At 38.5% G+C, this 7,679-nt stretch overlaps 1 protein-coding gene across 6 annotated transcripts in view; it reads left to right on the top strand.

Annotated features, from left to right (window-relative positions):
* LOC108750610 (RNA binding protein fox-1 homolog 2-like) overlaps positions 1 to 7,679 on the top strand; it is a 304,555-nt gene that overhangs the window by 230,522 nt on the left and 66,354 nt on the right. The window lies entirely within an intron of this gene.

The following is a 7,679-nucleotide window of genomic DNA, read 5'->3' as shown; positions in this document are numbered from 1 at the left end:
AACGCGAGTTAATTTCACGAGCTAGAGGAAGAGATACCGAATATAGAGATAGAGAGAGATAGAGAGAGAGAGAGAGAGAGAGAGAGAGAGAGAGAGAGAGAGAGAGAGAGAGAGAGAAAGGAAAACGGGACGGGGACGATCTCGGGTCGCAGGGATTCGAGAGAAAGAGATTTCTCTCGTGGCCTGGATCAATCTGACTGATAGCCACTCGTGGATCGTTCGAGTGGCGCGCGAGCTGCCGATTGGTGGGGCTTGATCTCTGCTCGAGGGCCTCGAGTGATCCACAAATTCTCGTTCCCGATTGGCTGGTCACTTCGCCGGTGAAAATCGGTACGCCGGAGAAAGTCCTCGTCGCGATCAATGCGCGACGATCCTCTCGCGAGACGGATTTTCCTTTTGTGTGTGTGTGTGTATTCGTCTTTTTCTTTCCTCTTTCGTTATTTCTCTATCGCGAAATGGCCTTAATTTATTCGCGTTCGCTCATGCGAGGAATCGTAATTGCACCTTCTATCAATGTATCTCAAGCTCAGAAATTATCTTTGCTTCATCGTTCAATTATTATATACAGTAGTTGATTTGATAAGCTTTATCGGATCGATCGAAGATAAACGAGGCGGTAAAAATGTGACGACGGTTTTGTCAAAAATGGTACTTAAAATTTTATCATATAAGTAGAGGTATATCTTAATGATATAAACAATTTTATAAATTAATAAATAATTTTGTAAATTTAAATCGATTAAGTAATTAATTTGAGCTTAATTCGAATTGATGATTGCATCTATTTGTTTCTTTCATCTCGGGTTTTTTTTTTATATAGGCACGTCGTGCGGAATTCTGAATTCTAATAATATATGTAGTTAACGATTAAAAGAGTGGCCGTAAAGACGCATACCTGCATATAGATGCAGCATAATAATTTCGCTCTCACTAGAAATGTTCAAACATTTTCGTTTTATAATACAGCCAGGTCTCGGCTTTGATTACCGCGTTCAATTTTTGTAGCTCTCGGCCGACCACACGACGACCGCATCATCTGCTGCGTCGATGCTGATATCAAACAACAGCCTAATTGAACAACTCGATTAATTATCTTCTCATGGCAGCTGGAGCAGCTTGTCGATGGTTGCGCCAATCTCGTACGCGTCGCGTAAACCATCGTTTTAGCTTCATTTAGCTGACAACCGCGTCTTCGAGATGCATCGTTTTAGTGTTACGCCAATGCGCGCGAATGGAGAAAATCTTACTTAATGAAAATCGAGAAAATCTTTTCTACGAAAGTCTGTATTTATTTCACTGCATCATTCTATAAAATGAATCGATACAGCTGACGGGAAGACTTCGTTTGCGATTTTGTTACGTTTTTAAGGCTACTGTCAAAAGGACGACGCAAAAGTAATCGCTTCCGAGAAGATAACACATCTTTCTCTGTCGTCGTTATATTGCTTTTCGGACGTAATAGGATTATATTCTTGAATCACGGCCAGTGATTACTCCTTCGGATTTTTTTTCCGGTTCGATAATAGCGTCCGTTTGATCAAGCGGGCCTTCTTATTGCGACTTTAATGGCTCAATTAAAGCTTGAAAGCCGGACCTTTTTGCGACGTCGTCGATTTACTACACCAATGGAATTCCTATTCGCGATAGTTTCGTAAAATTACGTAAATTTTCAAGCAAGAATTCCGCAATTCAAAGACACTTTTCTCAAGTTCAAAGACACTTTTCTCAAATCTTTAAATCTAACACGTCATGAATTTCAGAAACCGGATGACAAAATCGTTGCCGATTTTTCCGCCTCGGGGGATCTTTGTAATGCTCAAAGCGAATAAAAAGAGAGAGAGGCGCATCAGGATTGCTTGCCAACGTGGATTTCAGAACTGTCATGTCGAGCTGTCGTATTTTAAGTGCTTGTTGCAAATCCGCGCTCTGTTAGTACTGTCATCCCTAAAATCAGTCTTGTTAAACAAGAAAAGGGAAGATCCACGTTGGTGGGACTCCGAATGCAAAGTGAGCGAAGTTGAAGGGGTGGACGCGCTCCGAAACAACGCGATAGTCGTCGAACGACGAGTAAACGAACCGCATACAAAGGAGCTGGAAAATTCGCTGATTGGACGATCTGGCCGTTGTGTTGGGTTCGGTTACTATGGGAAAGAAAGTAACGAAAAGCACAAAAGCAGAACAAAAGAAAGACAATTGCAACATATCGATGCAACGATCGTGTCTCACGCAGATCTCCTGTTGTTCCATAGAGAGCTTCTGCGCGAAAGAAAGAGCGGGTAAAAAGGGTAGAAAAGAGAGCGAGCGAAAGACTCGTACTGAATAGTCGATTGAAAAATCTGAGAGAGAGCGAGCGAAAGAGAGAGATAAAAAGAAAGAGAACAGATGGATCGATTCGATAAGATCGATCGATTCGGTCGAGAGAGAGAGAGAGCGAGAGAGATTAACGGGCAAATGCTGATCGTGGGACACTGAGGAGGCCACCTGAAAAAGGACCTCGCGAAGTGTCCGAAAAGGTAAGGAAACCATCGCAGCGATTTCGGAATTTCGTTTACCGGCAAAGCAAAGACCGGACTCATATGTGTATAATGAAAGATACAACTCGCACTGCCCGCTCTCTCACGCGATACACGACAACTGTGCCATGATCGATTCTCACTGATACATTTATTTCCTATTTCTTCATTACTTTTCCACGCTCATTTCGCATTTTTAGCATAAGCAAATGAAATTTTTAACCGGTTTTTTATCAAACTGTCTTCATCGAAGTGTACGGGTGACGAAGTATTCCAAAAAAAACAACAGAGAACTCGGTTTAATAAGAGTTACAAATTTTATAGAAAATTGTATTTAGCAGCACAAATATACGTAGTTCGCGAAGTAGGACAGAATTGCTTTAAATACTTCGTCATCCGAATTAATTTTTTTATTTTATTTTTAATTGTTAATTTTTTTTAGTCACTTATTCAGTGTTCTTTCTTTTTCTCCCCTTTTTCGACCGGCACACGCGTAGCGCTTACTTTCTCCTAAAATGAAATCCTACTTGTGATATTTATGATATAAAGTATACTAATAAAGTATACAACACTCTTTTAAAATATATAACACTAGCGTAAACTGTGTAGATGTGTAAGGAGATAAAACTTACAAAAAAAAAAGGCTCAAGTACTTTCGCAAGTGGCAATTGAGACGATCGAAAGAAACACCCCGTTAATTAGATGTGTTAATGGCGCAATAATGGCATCTCTTCCACGAGCAATTTGCATTTTATTTGTATTTTATGATCGAGTTTTTTTTTTTTGCAACAGAAGACAACCACGTATGCGGGTACGACAGATCTTTGAATCGCTGCCAATTAAAACGCGCGAGTGGTTTTAAAACGATTATGTCTCGTACGTCATCACTCTTGTATGGCGACGTTTGACCCGTTTCACTCGAGCGCTAAGCACCCCAGGCCCTTTGTTGAATTTTCTAAGAGCCGTCGTAGAGCAAGAGGTTAAAAAAGAGGCGTGGACGCTGAAACGCCGACCGAGAATAACGAGATGGCAGGGTATAGCAAAAAGAACGAGCTCTAACGAGAATTCTTTTACGCGTAATTTTCTCACGAACGTGGCGTAGCACTTTAATTGCGGAAGAGATTAGGGAGCTCTTAAATTAGAGGCCGCGCCTTTTTTTTTTTTTCAAGTTTTCCGCGTAAAATTTCCGCCAACGGAATTCCAGAGAGAGAGACATGGAATAAAAATTCGCGACGTTCGGCTGAAATTCACGAGGACCGATATATTTATTGAAGCAATTACAAAAGGGGGAAGGGGAAGATTTATGTAAAGAGACACACAATTAGCCTTTCGTAAATCTCTCGCGATATTCCTTGAGGGGGGAGAAAAACACTTTATTAGTTAATCTCCCCTGAGAGAGGTTTGCCGGCATAACTTTTTAATGTTCGGATCTCCTTCAAGTTTTAAATAATTTCAGACATTAATGGTCTGTTTTCTGTCCCTGCACTGGACTGCACACTAACACTCTCAACAAATACCTATCTCACTTCAAGTTCCAAAAGTGTAACTCACTAGCCACAGAAAACAGACCTTAAGTCGGTTCGGTAACTTTGGAAACTAGATTCTCGAATAAGACGGAAATTCCAAAATCAACCGGTTGATTGTACTGATTAGATATGCGATTTTGTAATTTCTTCGAGATAACTACAGCACGATTTGGCGAAGGTTACTTTTTCACGGATCAGCAAGCGGCTGCGCTTCGCATATTCGTTTCACGCGCAATTTAACGCAGGATCCGCATCCTTCAGCGGACGCGAGACTAACTAATTCGTAATATTTAGTGTCATTGATCGCGATTGTATTTATTCATCTGTGATGCATCCGGAATTAAGAAAATCGAAGAAATGGAAAAATTAAGATGGAGAAATATAAGGAAAATCAAATCGTTGGGAAGAGATTTATGATACACACAAGTTTTCGACACGGAAAGAGTTTATTGGAACATTGTCCATTGCATTGAAAAAAAGATTGGCTGCTGCAGCAAATTAGTAGGTAAAATATGGTATAGTATTTTTAATTGGATGCAGCAATTTTTGGTTGCGTTAGCCTATCTGCAATGTCGATATAGGATTCCGGTAGGCTAACGCAATCAAAAATTGACTGCTGCAACCAATTAAAAGTGCTACGTTTATTGCCATTATAATGATATAGTTTACAATAATGATAATAAATATTAACACAAATGCTAATGTTGCTTCGCGTCTATAAACTCCCCGGGCACAGCTTCGAAGCACAAATTCGCCGGAAGCATAATTCATATGGGAAGATACACGGAAGTACGCGCAGCTTGCTGCAGTCGGCGGGTATTACAGATTACAGAATAAAGAGGGAATATTGTTTCCCGAGCGAAGCGGATTTTTGCTCGTTATTAATTTCTAACGACGAAACCTCTTGTCGTCGAACGCGAGTTTTGCACCGTATCGAGCTCATCTATCCGCGGTCTTTTTTTTTTTTCTCCATTTCTCTCGTTTGTTATCTTCCTTGGCTCTTGCGCTCAAGAGATGGAAAACGTGAATTCCTAACGGAAATGTGCAGCACAAGGCATATTTTTGATAATCGAAGAATATCAAACAAGGAGATATATTCTCAGAAATCGACACTATTTGAAGATCAGTATAAAGTTCGTCGTAACGTTTTTATAACAAGAGACAAGATGTTCGCAGCAACCAGCAGATATCACATTCAATGGTTCATTATCTTAATGAACGCCCTTTGTAATCGTCGCTTCGTATTGTTCCGCGCGTCGACTCGTTACGTCTTTGAAGACTTGACTGCCTTCGTTCTTGCGCTGACTTTCTTCCACTTTCTTCTTGTTCTTCTTTCAATTTCCGGATAGAAGCTCCTTCACGAGTGAGTTGCGATTTTTCACAAGATTGAGTTAAATTCGAAGTGTCTTACAGTAACTCTTCTTTCATAATCGCGTCGGAATTGAAGTATTTTGGAAAATTGGGCACGTAGGCAGGATATTTTTCGATTAAACGCGTTAAAATTTTCGTTCTCTCTCTGTATATCACTATAAATTTTTGATTTTATCACGGTTGATAAGTATATAATATTCGTTTATCTTCAGTCTTTTGCATATATTACACTAATGGATAGCGAGTTGAAATTATGAAAATGATCCTTCTTGTCTCTGACATTTCTGTCTGTCATGACATTACCCGAACATTTGTAATAAAAACTGGAGTAGATTCGTCGATAGAACCAAAAACGTCGCGTGTAGCGGAAAATCCACACAGAACATTCGAGTCGATCGGCCGGGTGATAAGTGCTTATGGCAGTTCAGCTAAGGAACAGCCTCGAATGCATAATCCAACGCGATTTATTGCGCACCGTGACAAATGACACAGAGGCTGCGGAAGCCTGAAATTATGTCGACCCACTAGGCAGGCGAAGAATGCAGATTAACGAGCAAGAACTGCTAAGAGAGAAAACGACAAGAAGTATCACCGAAAGAAAAGCTCTCTCGCTTTTAGCGCACGAAGCTGGTATTCCGTGTCGAAGCCGCGTAGGATAATGATGATGCTAATGCCGTAAGACGATCTAAAATAGACAGAAGAGGTATAAAAAGAACTTTATACTGCGAACAGAGGACGAATAAACAAACATACCACGAGCTTCGTGATGTATAAGCACGCGAGGAATTTTAGAGCGTTTTCCGCGCGTATCTAAAGAAGTGAAATAAATTTGAATATATAAATAATGAAATGAAGAAGGGGAATATTACTCTGATATAGTCATCGAATATGATGCTTTAACGTGTATATTACGTATGCGCTACAATTTACATAAAAAGGGAAAATAAATAGACCACAGTTCACTTATACCCATTAGAAAAAAATATGTTGTAAAGTTGCATAAATATTATATGTAAAAAATTCATAGTGAAAATATACAAAAAATTGGGCATTTTTATAAAAATTAATATATACTTTTAATTGTGTGAATATATTTTCATATTAAACAGAAAATCATAATAATGTATTTAACATAATGGTAATATATCATACATATCATACATATTTGCATTTTTATGTTTGTATATCTCAATAGCATAGCTTAATAAAATTTAACGTATTATAATTTGTTGACGAAATAATACTTTAATATTTCTGTAAACTTAATCTTGATTGTAAATTTGCTTTTAAAGATTGTTTAATTACTTGTGAGAAGAATAATTTTATTTGTAAATTTCGATTTTACTTTAAATTTGTAAGTGTAAATGTACACTTTTAATAGTAGACCTCAAATTATCTACTATAATTGTTGTAATTTTACATGTAATTTTTTTAGTGCAGAGAATTACAATATTCTCGTGAATTATGTTATACGTTATCCATTTTTGTTTGTTGTGCGAGAAATATTTCGCGCTTATACGATCGCAAACTATCGCAGAAGACAAGATGAAGATTCTTAAGACTCGAGGGGCTCATTGACGTTGCAAGAGAGCGAAAATTATGGTTACTGCACGTGCAACATGAACGTGATTTAACGAGCTTGGCCTTGGTAGAAGTAGAAGGACGGTTGTTGGTTAGGGGTCGGAAAAAGCTCTTCCTGAAGATGTAAAGGAGTAATCGACATTCTGGGTCAACGACGACGACGACGCCGGAGGATACGATGCTTTTCGCGGTAACGTGCAAACATAGCACTAGCAAAGGCAGATCGACGAATCGACGATTAAATCGTGCATGAAAAATTCATATAAAGTTCCGCGAACAGAATTGGAAAGAAGCATTTCCACACGATTTTATAATTCATTGAAAATTCAACCGTGATGAAGACCCAAAGGAAGAGACTGTACAAATAACGTAACAAATTTCTTCAAGTTATAAGTCGCGCCGCATGTATGATTAATATAAAAGGAAACCATCTTCTTTTCTCCATTTTATTTGTGAAAATTTACAATTTTTGCAACGGTATCCAATCAAACTGCAACTACGAATTATTTTATTCTTTGTTTTCAGTTTCTTTGTTATTGCAAAATTTGTCTTTAAGATATTTTTGAATTGAAACGAAATTTGTTTACGTTTGAAAACGGAAGATATAAATATTTATGCGCATATATTTTCGCGTACAAAATACGTCACACTTAAAGTTAAAATGCTGCGTAAATAAATAAGTATAATA

This window comes from Trachymyrmex septentrionalis, unplaced genomic scaffold (assembly GCF_001594115.1).
Source record: "Trachymyrmex septentrionalis isolate Tsep2-gDNA-1 unplaced genomic scaffold, Tsep1.0 scaffold37, whole genome shotgun sequence".
Lineage (NCBI taxonomy): Eukaryota > Metazoa > Arthropoda > Insecta > Hymenoptera > Formicidae > Trachymyrmex > Trachymyrmex septentrionalis.
This window is presented reverse-complemented; position numbering and strand designations above follow the sequence as displayed.